The sequence below is a fragment of the Gasterosteus aculeatus genome, chromosome 9 (assembly GCF_964276395.1).
Source record: "Gasterosteus aculeatus chromosome 9, fGasAcu3.hap1.1, whole genome shotgun sequence".
Lineage (NCBI taxonomy): Eukaryota > Metazoa > Chordata > Actinopteri > Perciformes > Gasterosteidae > Gasterosteus > Gasterosteus aculeatus.
Window position 1 is genome coordinate 23097540 of NC_135696.1, and position 21184 is coordinate 23118723.

At 47.9% G+C, this 21184-nt stretch overlaps 2 long non-coding RNA genes across 2 annotated transcripts; both read left to right on the forward strand.

The window, feature by feature from the left end:
- The first annotated feature begins 288 nt into the window (after positions 1 to 288).
- On the forward strand, positions 289 to 3701 carry LOC120824668 (uncharacterized). The gene is made up of 9 exons (XR_005713016.2): positions 289 to 335; positions 1125 to 1240; positions 1326 to 1347; positions 1471 to 1533; positions 2017 to 2141; positions 2388 to 2497; positions 2810 to 2869; positions 2946 to 3003; positions 3086 to 3701. It is a non-coding gene; the product is annotated as an uncharacterized LOC120824668 (long non-coding RNA).
- Positions 3702 to 4318: 617 nt separating this feature from the next.
- On the forward strand, positions 4319 to 8000 carry LOC144383141 (uncharacterized). Its single transcript, XR_013450573.1, has 3 exons — positions 4319 to 4453; positions 4684 to 4751; positions 7875 to 8000. It is a non-coding gene; the product is annotated as an uncharacterized LOC144383141 (long non-coding RNA).
- The last annotated feature ends 13184 nt before the right edge of the window (positions 8001 to 21184 follow it).

Here is a 21184-nt window from a genome sequence, read left to right on the forward strand (position 1 = left end):
AACTATAGATGTGTGATGATTTTGATCAATGGCTTACTGGATACACGGCCAGTTTGATAAAATCATATAAATGGTGATACTGCAAGACAAGTTCATCTTCATTGTGTAGAAGCTCAGCCTGTAAAATTAGAAATGAATGATTTGAATAATAAATATTCTTTTTCATTGTGTAACCAGTGAGGAAATGTCCCTCCTGAGCTACTGTAGGCTCAGGCAGGCCTCGGTACCTCCTACTTTGTGGTTTGACAGGGTATAAAAGCTGCACATTATGAAGCAGCTGTCAGTATGCTTGTCCCTTTCTGTGTTGGAGTCTGGTTGGACAATCTAGTGAGCTGGTAGGTGTTTTTATTCTCAGTTCTTCGGTAGACCCAGGTAGAGGAGGCTTGGAGTCCAAAGGCTGGGATTGGAAGCCACCACTGTTTTCTTTATTTTGTCTTTCTTTATTTTGGTAGTATTAATTACCTTTAGTATCCAGAAGGTTACTTTTTGTTCGATTTGATTCTTTGGTTCTTTTTTGGGTGCTTGAGGCTCAACAGTGTGGCTTCACAGATGGTGGTGGCTGGGCCTCTCACCTGCTCCTCATATTCTCTGTTGTTTTTTTTTTTCTTACGTATATCTTCAGTAATTGTGTGTGTGTGTGGCGCATTACAGCCGGTGAGGGGCATGCCCCCCCCCGTTACCCGCTGCGGCCTAGTCACCATCTGTCACCAGTAGCACTCAATTTGTTTGTAGAGGCGCATTTGGTTATTCCTACAGCTGATGGAAATTTAATTGTTTTGTATGAACACTATATTTTAAGTAAATGTTGAAATCAGGGGAATTTTATTGCCTCACTCTGACTTCAGTGATCTGTAGATCCGTTGTTAAATTATTTATGAGGCACTACTTAACCCTGTGCTACCAGTGGTTCCCAATGTCTTTCTTCCAGTTGCTCAACTTCTCGTGATTTGATCTACACACTATGCATCAGCTAATGCATTCTAATACAACCGCCCGACAACTCTCTCCCTCATTCTCTTCTATCAGCGAAGTAGACAGCCCAAATAAAAATTGACCAATGGTACCCCCTAGAGGGGATTTACTCTCATGATGAACATTACTAATTGCTTGTGATCTCTTCTCAGACTGCTATGGCTGGTTCCACACCTGCAGAATCCAGATTAACATTGAAAAACTAACACTTCCAAATGCTTGCCAGAGTCTCTAGATATCTTCACTGCAAGATGAAGACAACCTTTAGGTTAAAGGGCAACCTCTGACTTCAATACATGGATCAAGATTTTGCCAATTACTTATTTAATCTAAATTCTACCACTGAATTTCAGGGACAAGTAGGAGGCCAAACAGGTTAGTTGATGTGTAAAATGTTTGACCTCCCTTTGTGGAATGCCCGTGAGAAATTGAGTAACTTATCACTTGTTGCAGATAATTTAATTTGTTTTTCATTGTATTGTCATTTACTAATTTCAGTTGGTTCAATATGCGATGGGCAAGAAACCTGGTGGAGACCGTAGTGCCATGAATACAAAAAAGGTATGACTGACTTAACTACAGTACCACAGAGACCGCTCATAAGTTTAACTGAAAACATTTTTCACAATGTTTTAAATGTTTGAATTGCTTGGTGATTGTGATGTTCTATAGTGTAAGTGACTTGTATGTGTACCCTGTAACAATGCACTGTAAATGCACATTTCTGACAGTAATTAATACCCTGTAACAATGCACTGTAAATACACATTTCTGACTAATTAAAACTATCATTAACTGAAAGTGAGTTTTTTTTTGTACAATACATTACAAATGGGAGTTTTCTAAATGTTTATTTGAAATAGTTGCTTATATATTTCTCCTGCAAAAACGTTTTAAACTGTTTGCTGGACATAAAAAATAGAACTGTAAGTAAACCTCAATGTAACAAAATTCATTGCAACACCCAACACTGTAGGTTAAGACCTTATGTTTACCTGGAATGTAATTTTGACAGTGGATTAATAAAATGTCAATGTATTCTAGTCTTGTAGGACACAACTGCAATTGCTGATTATGGGCGGTCGACCTAAACTGACAGACCTGTCCAGGTCAAAGGAGGCTCATGGATCTTGGGGAGAAGATGGGCGAGGCCTGAGCTCTTAATCAAGGTATTAATGTAATGCTTGTCATGCAGGCTGTGTAATGGCTCTGATAAAATGTCTTTCTAACTGTAAAGAATGCCTGAGGGTTGTGGCCTGTCCTGACGAACAATTTGGATCCTTAATCTGCTGTTTAACTATTTGCTGTTGGCCAATGTGTTGGTATTGCTAAATAACGTTAGCCTGTGTGTGCAAGAAGATGCCATCTTGTCAGTGTTTCAAAGATTTTTCAGACAGAGTTGTGATTCCACGCAGGACTGTCCAGAGAAAACAGGCTCCTGCCTTGATCGCCAGAAGTGGTCAAGCAGTTTCAGCCTCTTGTGAGAGTGGAAATTACCAGCAGTCTTGAGTGATTTGAGTGAACGGTAAGACTTTATTTTTATTTCCCCCCCCAGTGGTTTTTGATATGTGATTGTAGCAGGTTGACTTGTCGCAGGTGGTTTCAATCACTTCACTCTCTGGACCAATCAGGAAGTAACTGCATGCTATATAGGCGGGGGGGTTGACATCTTGACCCCGTTACTTTGTTGCTGGAGGTACATTTCCGCTCTGGGTCCTCTCGCGTTCGTGCCGCAGTCACGGTTGTGCAACGGGTAATGTAGTGTGCTTAAGTGTTTGTTACCTAAAGGCCTTGGTTGTGTTGGGATGGCCATTACAGCGTGTATTGTCTTTTGCAGTGTCTCCCTGTTACAAACCCGATCTTTCCTTTAACGGAATCGGGTTGAGTGTTGCTGCTGGTAGGTTGGACAAATCTTTCTCCTCTGTGAATATTTTAATGAATGAGTGGTTAAGTAATCTGCCGTTTTATTGTAGGCTCTGTGTAGCTGTACGATCGGCACTGCAGGTGTATTGGTGCGAAGCTCCCTGACGGGTATGTATGTATATCAGTGGCATCGCGTGTATGTTCTTAAATCATAAACCGTCATTGAATTTGGTTTGTTTGTGCACGCCAGGGTTGTAAAATTGCTTCGCGTGCGCTGGTATCTGCACCAGCCCCTCCCTTCCCTGCCACGCTGCTGTTTTGTCGCCGCTGACTTTGGGTTTAAACTACGTTCAACGGGTTGCAGCTACACAACTGTATCTTCCTCCAGGCGTTGAGCGCCTCACAGCGCCCGGATCTGTTGCTTAAAGTGACAGGGCTGTCTGATTGCAACCCGGTTGATAGTTTGCCTTTTTTTGGTTTGCCCGTGCTTGCTACTATGTGTATGGAGATTGGGGTTTATTTGTCAAATTATGATTTAAGTGATGTTGGTTTATATTTCTAAGTTTCGATAAGACTAATTTTGGTTGGAATTCTATTATCTGTTTTGGTTATTTTAGTTGGTAGGCTCTAGTGGTGCCGAAGGTGGTGGTGTCTCTCTCCAGTGTGCTGTGTTTTCCCCGTTTGGTTTAATTTGAGTCGTTTGCTGCAGTGTGATTGGGGTGATCCTTCTCTGAGACCCCATTGACCCTGTCCCTCCACCGGTAAGACCTCAGCACTTACTTTCCCTATTTAGTAGGTCTGGTATTTTAAATGGTATTTTATATTTGTTTTAGTAATTGTATTAAATAAAATCATTGTTGTAACGGAACTATGTCTCTGGCTTCATGCATGAATCAAATCTGTGTGCTTTAGTAAAATCCTATTCTCGGGGTGAAATTCCCCGGGTGGCGTTGCCAGTGTCATCAGTGTTGAGCGGGCCAAAAAGGCGCTCCACACCAAAAGAGTTCCACTCGCCACATAATGCTTGTCATGCAGGCTGTGTGACAGGAAAAACAGAACATGTTATTAGACCTAACTGTCAAGAGCCTGACTGGTGCATAATGTATTAAATGAATCTGCTTCTAATATGTTGTATGTCCTGAAATATGCCGCCCTCTTTAGCTGCTTCATTTAATATTTGCAATTTCCCTGTATGTGCAAAAAGCTGCCATCATTGTTCGGGAAAAATTCCGGTTGCGTTGGGTAAAGTAGTTTTAGAAGTGGCCCAGCAACTTCAGTATGCTGTGAAAATTGCCAGCTGACTTATGGATTTGAGTGAGAGGTAAGACCTTTTCTCCAGTACTGATTTTGTTATGTCATGCAGGCTGTGTGACGGGTCTAATACTGTTTAGAAGGCCTGACTGTTTTGCTTATGCATCTGCTTATAAATATCTACTGAACTAAGTGTGTGTGTGTGTGTGTGTGTGTAACTATTTCTGGTTGGCTAAAGTACTGTTGTACTACTACGCAGAAAAATTCGGAACACAATTGGCTCCTGCCTCAAGTCTTCCAAAAAGTGGTCAAGCAGCTTTACCCCTCCTGTGAAATTCTCCTGCCAACTTAGCGATTCGAGCAACAGGTGAGCTTTTTTCCCCAGTATTGGTTATGCGGGCTGTGTGACAGGTCTAGAAAATGTTGTTTAAAATTGACTGTTGCAGAATGTTGCTTTGCTTATCTTGGTTTGTATGTCCTTAACTATTTTCCACTGGCCAATATTTTAGGACTGTTTGTATTGCTAAATGTAAACCTGTAGGTGCAAGATGTCTTGTTAGACTTTTCGGGATGATTTGAGTAATGTTCTTTCTTTAGGGAAAGTGGAAGCCAACTGGTTCAAGACTTTCCTGACATAATGGACAGCTGACAGGATTTGGCGGAAGGTAAGACCAGGGGTTGCGCTAAGTGTTAGGGGTTGCGCTAAGTGTTAGGGGTTGCGCTAAGTGTTAGGGGTTGCGCTAAGTGTTAGGGGTTGCGCTAAGTGTTAGGGGTTGCGCTAAGTGTTAGGGGTTGCGCTAAGTGTTAGGGGTTGCGCTAAGTGTTAGGGGTTGCGCTAAGTGTTAGGGGTTGCGCTAAGTGTTAGGGGTTGCGCTAAGTGTTAGGGGTTGCGCTAAGTGTTAGGGGTTGCGCTAAGTGTTAGGGGTTGCGCTAAGTGTTAGGGGTTGCGCTAAGTGTTAGGGGTTGCGCTAAGTGTTAGGGGTTGCGCTAAGTGTTAGGGGTTGCGCTAAGTGTTAGGGGTTGCGCTAAGTGTTAGGGGTTGCGCTAAGTGTTAGGGGTTGCGCTAAGTGTTAGGGGTTGCGCTAAGTGTTAGGGGTTGCGCTAAGTGTTAGGGGTTGCGCTAAGTGTTAGGGGTTGCGCTAAGTGTTAGGGGTTGCGCTAAGTGTTAGGGGTTGCGCTAAGTGTTAGGGGTTGCGCTAAGTGTTAGGGGTTGCGCTAAGTGTTAGGGGTTGCGCTAAGTGTTAGGGGTTGCGCTAAGTGTTAGGGGTTGCGCTAAGTGTTAGGGGTTGCGCTAAGTGTTAGGGGTTGCGCTAAGTGTTAGGGGTTGCGCTAAGTGTTAGGGGTTGCGCTAAGTGTTAGGGGTTGCGCTAAGTGTTAGGGGTTGCGCTAAGTGTTAGGGGTTGCGCTAAGTGTTAGGGGTTGCGCTAAGTGTTAGGGGTTGCGCTAAGTGTTAGGGGTTGCGCTAAGTGTTAGGGGTTGCGCTAAGTGTTAGGGGTTGCGCTAAGTGTTAGGGGTTGCGCTAAGTGTTAGGGGTTGCGCTAAGTGTTAGGGGTTGCGCTAAGTGTTAGGGGTTGCGCTAAGTGTTAGGGGTTGCGCTAAGTGTTAGGGGTTGCGCTAAGTGTTAGGGGTTGCGCTAAGTGTTAGGGGTTGCGCTAAGTGTTAGGGGTTGCGCTAAGTGTTAGGGGTTGCGCTAAGTGTTAGGGGTTGCGCTAAGTGTTAGGGGTTGCGCTAAGTGTTAGGGGTTGCGCTAAGTGTTAGGGGTTGCGCTAAGTGTTAGGGGTTGCGCTAAGTGTTAGGGGTTGCGCTAAGTGTTAGGGGTTGCGCTAAGTGTTAGGGGTTGCGCTAAGTGTTAGGGGTTGCGCTAAGTGTTAGGGGTTGCGCTAAGTGTTAGGGGTTGCGCTAAGTGTTAGGGGTTGCGCTAAGTGTTAGGGGTTGCGCTAAGTGTTAGGGGTTGCGCTAAGTGTTAGGGGTTGCGCTAAGTGTTAGGGGTTGCGCTAAGTGTTAGGGGTTGCGCTAAGTGTTAGGGGTTGCGCTAAGTGTTAGGGGTTGCGCTAAGTGTTAGGGGTTGCGCTAAGTGTTAGGGGTTGCGCTAAGTGTTAGGGGTTGCGCTAAGTGTTAGGGGTTGCGCTAAGTGTTAGGGGTTGCGCTAAGTGTTAGGGGTTGCGCTAAGTGTTAGGGGTTGCGCTAAGTGTTAGGGGTTGCGCTAAGTGTTAGGGGTTGCGCTAAGTGTTAGGGGTTGCGCTAAGTGTTAGGGGTTGCGCTAAGTGTTAGGGGTTGCGCTAAGTGTTAGGGGTTGCGCTAAGTGTTAGGGGTTGCGCTAAGTGTTAGGGGTTGCGCTAAGTGTTAGGGGTTGCGCTAAGTGTTAGGGGTTGCGCTAAGTGTTAGGGGTTGCGCTAAGTGTTAGGGGTTGCGCTAAGTGTTAGGGGTTGCGCTAAGTGTTAGGGGTTGCGCTAAGTGTTAGGGGTTGCGCTAAGTGTTAGGGGTTGCGCTAAGTGTTAGGGGTTGCGCTAAGTGTTAGGGGTTGCGCTAAGTGTTAGGGGTTGCGCTAAGTGTTAGGGGTTGCGCTAAGTGTTAGGGGTTGCGCTAAGTGTTAGGGGTTGCGCTAAGTGTTAGGGGTTGCGCTAAGTGTTAGGGGTTGCGCTAAGTGTTAGGGGTTGCGCTAAGTGTTAGGGGTTGCGCTAAGTGTTAGGGGTTGCGCTAAGTGTTAGGGGTTGCGCTAAGTGTTAGGGGTTGCGCTAAGTGTTAGGGGTTGCGCTAAGTGTTAGGGGTTGCGCTAAGTGTTAGGGGTTGCGCTAAGTGTTAGGGGTTGCGCTAAGTGTTAGGGGTTGCGCTAAGTGTTAGGGGTTGCGCTAAGTGTTAGGGGTTGCGCTAAGTGTTAGGGGTTGCGCTAAGTGTTAGGGGTTGCGCTAAGTGTTAGGGGTTGCGCTAAGTGTTAGGGGTTGCGCTAAGTGTTAGGGGTTGCGCTAAGTGTTAGGGGTTGCGCTAAGTGTTAGGGGTTGCGCTAAGTGTTAGGGGTTGCGCTAAGTGTTAGGGGTTGCGCTAAGTGTTAGGGGTTGCGCTAAGTGTTAGGGGTTGCGCTAAGTGTTAGGGGTTGCGCTAAGTGTTAGGGGTTGCGCTAAGTGTTAGGGGTTGCGCTAAGTGTTAGGGGTTGCGCTAAGTGTTGCGCTAAGTGTTAGGGGTTGCGCTAAGTGTTGCGCTAAGTGTTAGGGGTTGCGCTAAGTGTTAGGGGTTGGGTTAGGGGTTAGGGTTAGGGAATAAATAGTTTTGGATGGACCTGCGAGCAGGACCATCTGTGCACTGTCCAGCACTGCCTCACAGCCCGCAGCTCTTAGTCCTCATTTAAGCCCTTAGGGAACCTGGTGTTTAATTTATTGATCCAGCCCCTCTCCGCTCTCCTCCTCTGGGGAGCGCTCCATCCGGGGTTCATCTGGATCACACACACAGAAACAGATTTCCAACTGTGCGAAATAAAATGTGCCACAAGTGGCGTCAGTGTTTTTTTCTTTTTAATGATGTTGTGTTTGTGTTGTGTGAAGCGGGTCGCGATGGTGTTCCCCGTCTCCCCCACATATTGTAATCCACATTGTGCACACGTGATGAGGTAAACACAGTTCTTAGACTTGGTGTTTCCCCTGGCTGAGTTCAGGAAAACGTCTCCCGTGCTGTGGCTTTGCAGCCATTTTCTGTGTTTAAAAAAGACATCACTCTGACCTCTCCCCTTAGTGCTGTGCAGAGGTTTTAATTTGGCCTTTACCAGATAATCCAGTAGATTCTTGTTTCTCCTGTAGGCCGGGATGATCCTGTGGTCCTGCAGGACAGAAGACCCTGTGGTGTGGGAGAGGAATCTCCTTCTGCATCCTCTGACCAATGCCATAGTAGAAGGTGAATATGTGGTGACAAAGGGGAGACTGGAGCCCACAGTAATAGGCTTCTTCTCTAGAAATGACCTCTGGCATTTTCTAAGAAAGGTCCTAGAGTACCCCCTGGTGGACAAAGCGTGAAAGAGCACCCCGACTGCAACACGGAAATCCTCCTCTCTGCTGCATATTCTGTGAAACCTCAACAGTTGGGATTTGATTAAGCCAGCATATGTGTGCTTTGGGTGGAAGCTGGTCTTGAAGAGCAGAGCATGTGTGTCTGTCTCCTTAAAAAATACCTTAATGTCCAATGTGTGGGTTTCCTTAAATGTGTTACTTTTAAACGTTGTGGTGTCCAGAAAGTCAACAGAAGTCAAATTGTCGGTGGATTTAATTTTAATAGACTGATTGTGATTGTTGAGGGTGCACAGAAACACTTCAAAATCCTCCCTCGAGTGGGGCCACACACCCCAGATGTCGTCCAAATATCTATAATAATGCAGTGGCTTTTTAGGACATATTTTCAGGACTGATTCCTCCCACTCAGCCATAAAAATGTTAGCGTATGCAGGAGCAAACTTCTTCCCCATCGCTGTACCCTTGATTTGAAGGAAAAATTCCCCATTAAATTCAAAATCATTTTGGGTCAGATTGATCTCCAGTAACTGTAATAATTCTTTTTCTGGTCGCTTTTTGTCGGGGTGTTTCCGAAATGAATTCTTAACGGCCTGCATGCCTTCTTTAATGTCAATGTTTGTATAGAGACTATCAATATCTATGGTGAATAAAATTGAGTTGTCCGGAATGCGGAGTCTTTTAATTATCTCTACAAAGTGGTACGTGTCCTTTATGTAACTCGGGTGTGTGGTCGACAGAGGATTCAAAAAGTGGTCGAGGTACTCTGCAGTGTGATAAGTCTCACTGCTGCAGTCAGACACGATGGGCCTGCCGGGAGGGATTTCATGTGGTTTACTCCACTTGGCAGGGTCCTTGTGTATTTTGGGCAGCATATAGAATAATCTGGCTCTAGGTACAGCGTCACCCATTAAATAATGCTTTTGTTTCAGATTAATAAACTTCTTCTCATGTAGAGTTAGGATGATTTTATTTACAATCGGGACAGTGTTTGGATAAATGGGGTGGGTCAATTTGGTGTAGTATTTGGGATCATTAAGCTGTCTGTAGCCTTCCCATAAATATTGCTCCCTGTCCAAGATCACTATAGAGCTGCCCTTATCTGCTGGTTTAATAACTATGTGTTTGTTATTAACTAGTTCATCAAGTGCCCGCACTTCCTCCCTACTGAGGTTAGGAGGCACGTGATGAATTTTGAAGCGTGTGTTAAAATACCGAATGTCTGATTGTATTAGAGCAGTTATGGTGTGTGGTATTTGTGCCTGTACAGGAGCCCAGGACGATTTATAAATGAACGGGAGTCGTTCACACTCTCTCGAGTTTTCAAAATAAGCCGCCAGCTTTAACCTCCTGTGATACTGCTGTAGATCAAAGCGGCTCTGCTCTACAATCTGTTTATTAGTTCCCTTAGTGGGAATGAAATTTAACCCCCTGCCAAGGAGAGTGCGCTGTGCTTCAGTGAGTTTAAAGTTCTTAGTGAGGTTGATGACTAACTTATCCCCCTCCTGAGTAGGCAGGTTTATGGGGACAATTAGTTTAAGTAGTGAACCCAATTGTCAAATATGCGGGCAGCTGTGGCTCGGGTCCAGTGGATGTGATCCGGACCTGTGTGAAAGAGACCTGCTGGCAGCGCTGGGATGTACTCACACATTCTCGCAATAGCAGTGTTCAGATGTGTGAGGCGCAGTTTCTCCTTCGGGGGAAGATCTCCGGAGAAGTTGACCTGTGGCACAAAAACGTCAGCAGATGGAAAAGTCAGTCTAACGCTTCGGAGGGCCCTCTGCAGCTGTTTGATGGCCGTCTCCTGCGTTTTTTGGACACGGTTGTTAATGCCGAAGGCCAAAATGACCTTCTGCACCGTGACCTCAGAGGTCGTCTTGTTCATCAGGAGATCTGCGTTCCTGAAGGTGCCCCCTGGAAAAGCATCCACCTGCAGATCCTCGATGTTGTGGGCTGGCAGTTTGTACACATTGGAGTCTCCAATGATGAGCCACTTCCTGGTCACATGGAGACTCCAATCCTGTGCCTTCCGCGCGGTGGACTGGTGTCTGCATGGTCGCTGAGCTCCCTGCGGTGTCTGCAGGCCGGAAGTGGGAGTGGCCACCGGCCGGATCAGCTGGGTCTGCACCGCTGTCCTCAACCTGGTGGTGCTGATGGGCGTTAAGGGAACGTGCCTCACGTCCCTCTGCATCCGGGACCACGGCTCTCTCGCCTCCTGCTGCACCAGCTCCTCCAGGTTCCTCTGGGAGAACTCCACCTCGTCCGTGTTCGGGGCCACACACGGATTACGCGGTGCGAAGGACCATACAGCAGATATTGAGGGCGTCGCTGCCGCCGGTGGAGGTGTCGGCGGTGATGTCGCTGCTGATGATGGCGCTGTTGCTGCTGCCTCCTCCGCCTCCGTCTCTGCTGCTGCTGCTGCCTCCTCCGCCTCCGTCTCTGCTGCTGCTGCTGCCTCTGCTGAAGCCACTGACGACGAGCTGGGTGAAAGTTCTATCGTGAACTGTGGTCTACGAAAGTTCAGTCTCTGTGGCCGGGGCAGCTGGGAAGACGGAGTGGGTGAAACCACCTGCTGTGAGCCCCCTGCCGACTGTGGCGTGTCGGGGGAGAGGGTGTCAGAGTTGAAACTAACCTCGATCGGGAAGTCTAAGAGGTTCTGGATCAGTGGAGGAGTGCTGGGCCGCCGTTCTGCCGTCACTGGTGAGGAGGGCGTCACCAGCGCCGCCGCTGGAGCATGCGGTCCCGCGTGGACCTGGGCCGCCGTCGTGGTGATGACAGGTGCCACAGGTGCTGCTGCTGCTGCGGCGGGCTGAGGTGAGTCTGGGCGTCTCTGGGCCTCGATAGTGTGTGTGGGCGGTGCGTTTACCGGTTCCGCTCTGGTCACAGGTCTCACTCGCCTCAGGGGATGACTCGCCGGGTCGGTCTGGGCCGCTGGTGCTGCTGTTGTCGCCGGCGCCGCCGCTGCAGGGGCCTGTATTGGCTCATCTACCGCCAGACCGGCCATCCAGTCCACAATTGTCTCTCTGGCCTCTTTTAATGTGTCCGGGCCGAGTCTGCGGCCAAACTGCCTTTTGGCCCAGGCTGCCGCCACCTCGAACGGGTCACTCCACTCTGGACTATTGAGTCTGTGAAGGTTCCGGATTTCCTCCTTTATCACAGACTCATAGTGGTCCTGTAAAATGACCAACGCAGTGTGCTCCCAGTTCTTAGCGTTGCCGTCAATAAGCATCTGCGTGGCCGTGTTGGGAATAGCCGGCTTAATGAATGCGGCTAACTGCTGGGTCATTCTAGAGATCGTGACCGGTGGATGTGTTATAACAATGTTGGAAAAATGATGTGCCGCTTTAATGATCTTATGGAGGATCCGGCATTTAACAGTGAAAAGTGGGTCGTCAGATCTGGGCCTATTCTGAGCGCCCTCATTGTTCTGGTTCTGGTTTCGCTGGTACCGTGTGTTATTGCTATTTACGTTGCTATTGTTATTGCTATTATTATTATAGGGGGGGCGTTGAAAGCGGGAGTCAAAGGACCGGGGCTGTGCGGGTCTTGGACGGGGACCGCGGTTAGCGGGACGTCCCGTGTACCTGTCATCCTGGCCGCGATCATAGCGCCACCGCGGGGCGCCTCCCCGATCCACGGGTCTCCGGACAGCGTTCGCGTAGGTGTCGCGTGGATAGCGGGGCTGCTGTCGCTGGAAACGTGGCGGTGCGTTCTGCTGAAAGCGGGGCTGTTGCGGCTGGAACTGTTGTGGGGCTCGGCGCTGGTCCTGTGGCGGAGCGTGCTGATTGCGGCGCCTACCGCGTCTGCCGTACTGCACCAGCGTCCACTCGCCTTCATCCTCCCGGCCACGCCCGTACATGTCGCTAGCTAGTGAAGCCTCGTGTTCACTAGCCACGAAAAAAAGGCGAAGGAAAAGTGGTTCTTTTTACCTTTTATTGACCGGAACAATAACAACAAAAATAAAGCAATAAACGGAACAAGTTTAAACAGATTAGCAACGTTTCGGATATAAAGAATATCCTTCCTCAGGCTATAAAACTTGTAAAAAAGTGTGAGCTAAAGATGCGCGCTGTTGTTGTCGCTCTGGTCAGCTCGGTGAAATGACGGTCCGGCTAGGGCGTCGCCAATATGGCGGCCGTGACCTTTCCCCTCCCCGGTTTAGCTGACTAATAGCTGCGCTGAACTACGAATCTCTGGGTGCATCGCATACAGTGAGACGTTCAATGCACCCGTCTCACAATCCGAAATACCAGCATCGTCAAAACCAGAAACATGAATCACATAGTAATAAGGCATAAACATGATAATAACACCAGTAAACATCACACGTATAATTATTAAAAATAGAAACAGTGATGGAACATGGAATAAAACACACATTTTTGTCAAAAAGCAGAAATATTAGAAATATTTACAACGTAACCACATTCCCAAACAAGTGAATAAAACCCTTTTTCATACATCCAACTGTGAAATAACACAACAGTTAAAGGGCCAATTGGCCTTTTATTTAAACTTCAACCTGTAAGTGGTACAGTGGCAGGATCATGGATGATGAAGGGTTGGGTTTAGGCATAGGGTTAGGGTTAGGGTTAGGGTTAGGGTTAGGGTTAGGGTTAGGGTTAGGGTTAGGGTTAGGGTTAGGGTTAGGGTTAGGGTTAGGGTTAGGGGGTTAGGGTTAGGGTTAGGGTTAGGGTTAGGGTTAGGGTTAGGGGTTAGGGTTAGGGTTAGGGTTAGGGTTAGGGTTAGGGTTAGGGTTAGGGTTAGGGGGGTTAGGGTTAGGGTTAGGGTTAGGGTTAGGGTTAGGGTTAGGGTTAGGGTTAGGGTTAGGGTGAAAAGGGGTTTGGGGCAGCCGTGTTGCCAGGGCAACACCGCTCCCAGTGTACTGTCCATCGCTAGGCCCAACTCCAGGACCCTCAATGTTCGTTCAGCCCATGTGGCTGCTTGGTGTCAAGCTTCGCGATCCATTTCCTCTCTGCAGTTCGTCTCTGGATTATGGTCCACCTGGCTCAAGATTCAACAATAATTATTAACCATAACCTCCACTTGTGTTCAATAAAATGCTTTATTAATGGTGTGTATGTTTTCTTGTGGTTGAGGATGTTGCGTTTGTGTTGTGTAAATCTGATGGAGAGTGCATTCCCAGTCTCCCCAACACACTGCATGTCCCACCACTCACAGGATATTAAATAAACACAAGGGATTTGAGGATCCCCCCATAGAAAGACCTGGAGCTCCCTCTAGTGGCTAAAGTGTAATATGACGTTTTAACTGTTTTGTCAAAATCCCATAGTTTGAAGCATTGTCGGTGGAATCTGAATAGTTGTGAGTTTACACCACTTTGTGAATATTATGTCACGGATGAAAACTGATTTTATAAAACCCTTTTCCTTAAACGTTGTTGTGTTCAAAAAATCTACCGAATTTGGGCTGCTTTACTTTTAATTAATAACTGATTTATTCCCCTCCTGCGTAAGCAGGCTTCTGGGGACATTTAATTTAAATAAACCTTCCAGTGTTCAAACATGGCCTTAGCCGTCTCTGACGTCCAGTGAACCCCGTTTTCTGGTCGTATCGGCATGCCCCGTCGGTCGAGAAATACCTTTTGTTAAGGCGGAGAACAAGGGGGCCACTCTAGTGTTCGCCCTCGGGGTCAGGATGATTGGACCCTCACGCCGTGGTTGGCCACCGCTCACCCTGAGTTCCTCATCAAGGAGGGTTGTGCGGGTGGTAGGTGACTGGCTCGTGTTGCCCTGGCCCGAGGAAAGTCGCCTCTGTGGGGTTCTCTGCTCCCGTGGTTGCTCTCGAACCACGTTCCGGGACTCTTCCCAGTTTATCCCGACGTCCGGTGACCAATTATGTCTCTCCGGTGAGGCGTCCGACTCCACCTCTTCCTCCTCCTCCTCTTCTTCTTCCATTTCCTCCTCCTCCTCTACTTCTTCCAACTCCTCCTCCTCCTCTTCAATCTCCACCACGTCTTCCTGCTCCTCATCCTCCTCTTCCTCCTCCTGTGTGGTGCGTTGAGGTGTGTCAGGTGTTCTTAGTAGTGCTGGGGAGTTACCTGCGGCTGTAGCGTGCACCTGTGCCACCACTGAAGATGAGGCTGGAGCGCTCCGCCCCGTTCTGAGAGGAGTCTCTGCTGCAGCCTGTCGTTGTGCTGTGTCCCGGGCCGCTGCTGCAGTTGTGTTGAGGCGCTGGTTTGGTCGTCTGCGCAGTGGCCTGTCCCCCGATGTGTCGTCCTGTCGGACCGGTTGTTGTGGTGCCGTTGGGTTCGCAAGACCCCGGGCCCGCTCCAATCCATTGACGACAACCGCCATTGCTTCCGTCAGAGTCCCCAGTAGCAATCTGCGGCCCAGGTTTCTCCTGGCCCAGGTAGAGGCCACTTTAAATGGGGGACGCCAATCTGCATCTGACAGCTTGGAAAGGTCCTCTACGTCCTTCCCTATTGCGCTGTCATAGTGATTACACAGGATGGTGACTGTTGTGTGAGCCCAATTTTTTGCATTCTCTTCAATTAAAGTCACAGTCTCTGGGTTGGGCCATGCAGGTTTAATAAAAGTCATTAATTGTTTCATCATACGGTGAATAGTCAGGGGTATTTTGTTGGAGCTCACATTTATGAAGTGGTGGACCGACTTAATAATTCTATGCAAAATGTGGCATTTGCGAGCAAAATCAGGGTCGTCTGACCTGAGTCTGGTGTGCTCCTCGCTCACTTCCGGTCGAGTGCGCGTCCTGTCCGGGAAGTTTTGGAACCTTCCCCTCTGTCCGCCGTCATTCTCTCCCCGTCTTTCATCACGTTGAGGAACGGGTCTCTGTTGCGGTGGTGCGCGTCCGCGGTCCCCCGGTCTGTTGTCGTCCACGCGCCGTGTGTCTCTGCGCTGCTCCACGCGCTGCTGTTGTGGAGGCGCGCGTCCGCGGTGCTGCGATCTCTCCGCGAAGCTCTGTGGCGCGCGCCTTCTATTCCCCTCCACGTTATCACGGCGATCTGGAGGACACTGACCGTGGTCCGCGTCCGGTTCCCCTCTTTGGTCCCGCTGCTGCGGTGCGGCGCGCCGAGGTGCGCGGTCATCCTCCTCTCTGGGTCTGATTCCCCACTCGGGCGCGCGCCGCTGGTCCGATGCATCGCGGTCCCGGTAAAAAGTTCTAGCTCGGGTGATGTCATCATAATCATCGTCCGTACGGTAGCCCCTGGTTACCGAGGCGTACGTACGGCGCCCGTCGTAAGACGGGGTGCGGTGCCAGCAAGACGGATAACTAGTTTCCCGGCCGTCGTCCGGTGCGCGCGCCCAGCGGTCGGACTCATTTCTCCGGTGCTTTCGGGAAACTTCCCTACCTCTCCGTGGGGAAGTGGGTTTGACGTACCATACCGGGCTGCGGTCCGGTCTCCGACGACGTCTGCCCCTGGACACCAAGACCCACCCGTCGTCGTCGGCTCGGTCCCACCGCGTCATGCTAAATCCGTTTAATTAGCGTGCACTGCTTTTTTACGCCCCAAAAAAGTTTTCCGAGTCTCTAGCTCCTTTTGACTTTTTATTAAGGCAAAAAAGACAAAATGTTGAAAACAAAAATAGCGAAATGAAAGATAGCAACGTTTCGAGTTATATTGACTCTTCTTCAGGCTATAAGCAGGAAATAAAACAAAATAAATGCAATTACCACATGGAGCGCGCTAAGGTGAACCTGCTCTTCATCTCAGCACGTTGGAAAAAGGAAGAGGGGGAGCCCCGTAAGCCGGATATACAATAGTCTTGGGGTCACCTGTCACTCAACCAATCAGAGGAGCTTAACTCTATACAGTATGCTGCAAATCTATTCGTCCTCCTTTTCCACCTCCCAAATCCAAAAAGAATAGGACTGCATGGAACAATGCAATTATAAAGTCCTTAAACACATGAATATGAATTATAAAACCGTTATTACACATGACCTAACACTTAGGTTCATAAACATCTCAATTCAGTACACTGAAAAATACATTCACAGAACATATTTACAATTAATAACACATTCCAAACAATTATTAATGAAATATAAAAAAGAATAATATTATTAAGTTAAGGAATAGGGTTATCGGGTTGGTATACAAATGTTAACTCTGGGTTGTGGTTAGGCAAAGATTATCCCGATATTTAGGGCATCAGGAATATTGTTAGGTTTAGGAAAGAATACCAGATTAGGTTTACAAATATTTACAACAGGTTGTGGTTAGGAAAAGATCATCCTGGTATTTAGAATATCAGGAGTATTGTTAGGTTTAGGAAAGAATACCAGATTAGGTTTACAAATATTTACAACAGGTTGTGGTTAGGAAAAGATCATCCTGGTATTGAGAATATCAGGAGTATTGTTAGGTTTAGGAAAGAATACCAGATTAGGTTTACAAATATTTACAACAGGTTGTGGTTAGGAAAAGATCATCCTGGTATTTAGAATATCAGGAGTATTGTTAGGTTTAGGAAAGAATACCAGATTAGGTTTACAACTATTTACAACAGGTTGTGGTTAGGCAAAGATCCCACTGACGCCCACAGTAAGACTCACAGTACCGTGTTTAAACATATGAAACAGTTATCCTGTATGATCTCATTATTGTGTACATATTTGTGAGGGTGAAAACAAACATCAAGGGACCCCAAAGTCAGGCCCAGGAGGCACGGACTGGATAGGGTGAAAAGGGGTTTGGGGCAGCCGTGTTGCCAGGGCAACACCGCTCCCAGTGTACTGTCCATCGCTAGGCCCAACTCCAGGACCCTCAATGTTCGTTCAGCCCATGTGGCTGCTTGGTGTCAAGCTTCGCGATCCATTTCCTCTCTGCAGTTCGTCTCTGGATTATGGTCCACCTGGCTCAAGATTCAACAATAATTATTAACCATAACCTCCACTTGTGTTCAATAAAATGCTTTATTAATGGTGTGTATGTTTTCTTGTGGTTGAGGATGTTGCGTTTGTGTTGTGTAAATCTGATGGAGAGTGCATTCCCAGTCTCCCCAACACACTGCATGTCCCACCACTCACAGGATATTAAATAAACACAAGGGATTTGAGGATCCCCCCATAGAAAGACCTGGAGCTCCCTCTAGTGGCTAAAGTGTAATATGACGTTTTAACTGTTTTGTCAAAATCCCATAGTTTGAAGCATTGTCGGTGGAATCTGAATAGTTGTGAGTTTACACCACTTTGTGAATATTATGTCACGGATGAAAACTGATTTTATAAAACCCTTTTCCTTAAACGTTGTTGTGTTCAAAAAATCTACCGAATTTGGGCTGCTTTACTTTTAATTAATAACTGATTTATTCCCCTCCTGCGTAAGCAGGCTTCTGGGGACATTTAATTTAAATAAACCTTCCAGTGTTCAAACATGGCCTTAGCCGTCTCTGACGTCCAGTGAACCCCGTTTTCTGGTCGTATCGGCATGCCCCGTCGGTCGAGAAATACCTTTTGTTAAGGCGGAGAACAAGGGGGCCACTCTAGTGTTCGCCCTCGGGGTCAGGATGATTGGACCCTCACGCCGTGGTTGGCCACCGCTCACCCTGAGTTCCTCATCAAGGAGGGTTGTGCGGGTGGTAGGTGACTGGCTCGTGTTGCCCTGGCCCGAGGAAAGTCGCCTCTGTGGGGTTCTCTGCTCCCGTGGTTGCTCTCGAACCACGTTCCGGGACTCTTCCCAGTTTATCCCGACGTCCGGTGACCAATTATGTCTCTCCGGTGAGGCGTCCGACTCCACCTCTTCCTCCTCCTCCTCTTCTTCTTCCATTTCCTCCTCCTCCTCTACTTCTTCCAACTCCTCCTCCTCCTCTTCAATCTCCACCACGTCTTCCTGCTCCTCATCCTCCTCTTCCTCCTCCTGTGTGGTGCGTTGAGGTGTGTCAGGTGTTCTTAGTAGTGCTGGGGAGTTACCTGCGGCTGTAGCGTGCACCTGTGCCACCACTGAAGATGAGGCTGGAGCGCTCCGCCCCGTTCTGAGAGGAGTCTCTGCTGCAGCCTGTCGTTGTGCTGTGTCCCGGGCCGCTGCTGCAGTTGTGTTGAGGCGCTGGTTTGGTCGTCTGCGCAGTGGCCTGTCCCCCGATGTGTCGTCCTGTCGGACCGGTTGTTGTGGTGCCGTTGGGTTCGCAAGACCCCGGGCCCGCTCCAATCCATTGACGACAACCGCCATTGCTTCCGTCAGAGTCCCCAGTAGCAATCTGCGGCCCAGGTTTCTCCTGGCCCAGGTAGAGGCCACTTTAAATGGGGGACGCCAATCTGCATCTGACAGCTTGGAAAGGTCCTCTACGTCCTTCCCTATTGCGCTGTCATAGTGATTACACAGGATGGTGACTGTTGTGTGAGCCCAATTTTTTGCATTCTCTTCAATTAAAGTCACAGTCTCTGGGTTGGGCCATGCAGGTTTAATAAAAGTCATTAATTGTTTCATCATACGGTGAATAGTCAGGGGTATTTTGTTGGAGCTCACATTTATGAAGTGGTGGACCGACTTAATAATTCTATGCAAAATGTGGCATTTGCGAGCAAAATCAGGGTCGTCTGACCTGAGTCTGGTGTGCTCCTCGCTCACTTCCGGTCGAGTGCGCGTCCTGTCCGGGAAGTTTTGGAACCTTCCCCTCTGTCCGCCGTCATTCTCTCCCCGTCTTTCATCACGTTGAGGAACGGGTCTCTGTTGCGGTGGTGCGCGTCCGCGGTCCCCCGGTCTGTTGTCGTCCACGCGCCGTGTGTCTCTGCGCTGCTCCACGCGCTGCTGTTGTGGAGGCGCGCGTCCGCGGTGCTGCGATCTCTCCGCGAAGCTCTGTGGCGCGCGCCTTCTATTCCCCTCCACGTTATCACGGCGATCTGGAGGACACTGACCGTGGTCCGCGTCCGGTTCCCCTCTTTGGTCCCGCTGCTGCGGTGCGGCGCGCCGAGGTGCGCGGTCATCCTCCTCTCTGGGTCTGATTCCCCACTCGGGCGCGCGCCGCTGGTCCGATGCATCGCGGTCCCGGTAAAAAGTTCTAGCTCGGGTGATGTCATCATAATCATCGTCCGTACGGTAGCCCCTGGTTACCGAGGCGTACGTACGGCGCCCGTCGTAAGACGGGGTGCGGTGCCAGCAAGACGGATAACTAGTTTCCCGGCCGTCGTCCGGTGCGCGCGCCCAGCGGTCGGACTCATTTCTCCGGTGCTTTCGGGAAACTTCCCTACCTCTCCGTGGGGAAGTGGGTTTGACGTACCATACCGGGCTGCGGTCCGGTCTCCGACGACGTCTGCCCCTGGACACCAAGACCCACCCGTCGTCGTCGGCTCGGTCCCACCGCGTCATGCTAAATCCGTTTAATTAGCGTGCACTGCTTTTTTACGCCCCAAAAAAGTTTTCCGAGTCTCTAGCTCCTTTTGACTTTTTATTAAGGCAAAAAAGACAAAATGTTGAAAACAAAAATAGCGAAATGAAAGATAGCAACGTTTCGAGTTATATTGACTCTTCTTCAGGCTATAAGCAGGAAATAAAACAAAATAAATGCAATTACCACATGGAGCGCGCTAAGGTGAACCTGCTCTTCATCTCAGCACGTTGGAAAAAGGAAGAGGGGGAGCCCCGTAAGCCGGATATACAATAGTCTTGGGGTCACCTGTCACTCAACCAATCAGAGGAGCTTAACTCTATACAGTATGCTGCAAATCTATTCGTCCTCCTTTTCCACCTCCCAAATCCAAAAAGAATAGGACTGCATGGAACAATGCAATTATAAAGTCCTTAAACACATGAATATGAATTATAAAACCGTTATTACACATGACCTAACACTTAGGTTCATAAACATCTCAATTCAGTACACTGAAAAATACATTCACAGAACATATTTACAATTAATAACACATTCCAAACAATTATTAATGAAATATAAAAAAGAATAATATTATTAAGTTAAGGAATAGGGTTATCGGGTTGGTATACAAATGTTAACTCTGGGTTGTGGTTAGGCAAAGATTATCCCGATATTTAGGGCATCAGGAATATTGTTAGGTTTAGGAAAGAATACCAGATTAGGTTTACAAATATTTACAACAGGTTGTGGTTAGGAAAAGATCATCCTGGTATTTAGAATATCAGGAGTATTGTTAGGTTTAGGAAAGAATACCAGATTAGGTTTACAAATATTTACAACAGGTTGTGGTTAGGAAAAGATCATCCTGGTATTGAGAATATCAGGAGTATTGTTAGGTTTAGGAAAGAATACCAGATTAGGTTTACAAATATTTACAACAGGTTGTGGTTAGGAAAAGATCATCCTGGTATTTAGAATATCAGGAGTATTGTTAGGTTTAGGAAAGAATACCAGATTAGGTTTACAACTATTTACAACAGGTTGTGGTTAGGCAAAGATCCCACTGACGCCCACAGTAAGACTCACAGTACCGTGTTTAAACATATGAAACAGTTATCCTGTATGATCTCATTATTGTGTACATATTTGTGAGGGTGAAAACAAACATCAAGGGACCCCAAAGTCAGGCCCAGGAGGCACGGACTGGATAGGGTGAAAAGGGGTTTGGGGCAGCCGTGTTGCCAGGGCAACACCGCTCCCAGTGTACTGTCCATCGCTAGGCCCAACTCCAGGACCCTCAATGTTCGTTCAGCCCATGTGGCTGCTTGGTGTCAAGCTTCGCGATCCATTTCCTCTCTGCAGTTCGTCTCTGGATTATGGTCCACCTGGCTCAAGATTCAACAATAATTATTAACCATAACCTCCACTTGTGTTCAATAAAATGCTTTATTAATGGTGTGTATGTTTTCTTGTGGTTGAGGATGTTGCGTTTGTGTTGTGTAAATCTGATGGAGAGTGCATTCCCAGTCTCCCCAACACACTGCATGTCCCACCACTCACAGGATATTAAATAAACACAAGGGATTTGAGGATCCCCCCATAGAAAGACCTGGAGCTCCCTCTAGTGGCTAAAGTGTAATATGACGTTTTAACTGTTTTGTCAAAATCCCATAGTTTGAAGCATTGTCGGTGGAATCTGAATAGTTGTGAGGAATCTGAATAGTTGTGAGTTTACACCACTTTGTGAATATTATGTCACGGATGAAAACTGATTTTATAAAACCCTTTTCCTTAAACGTTGTTGTGTTC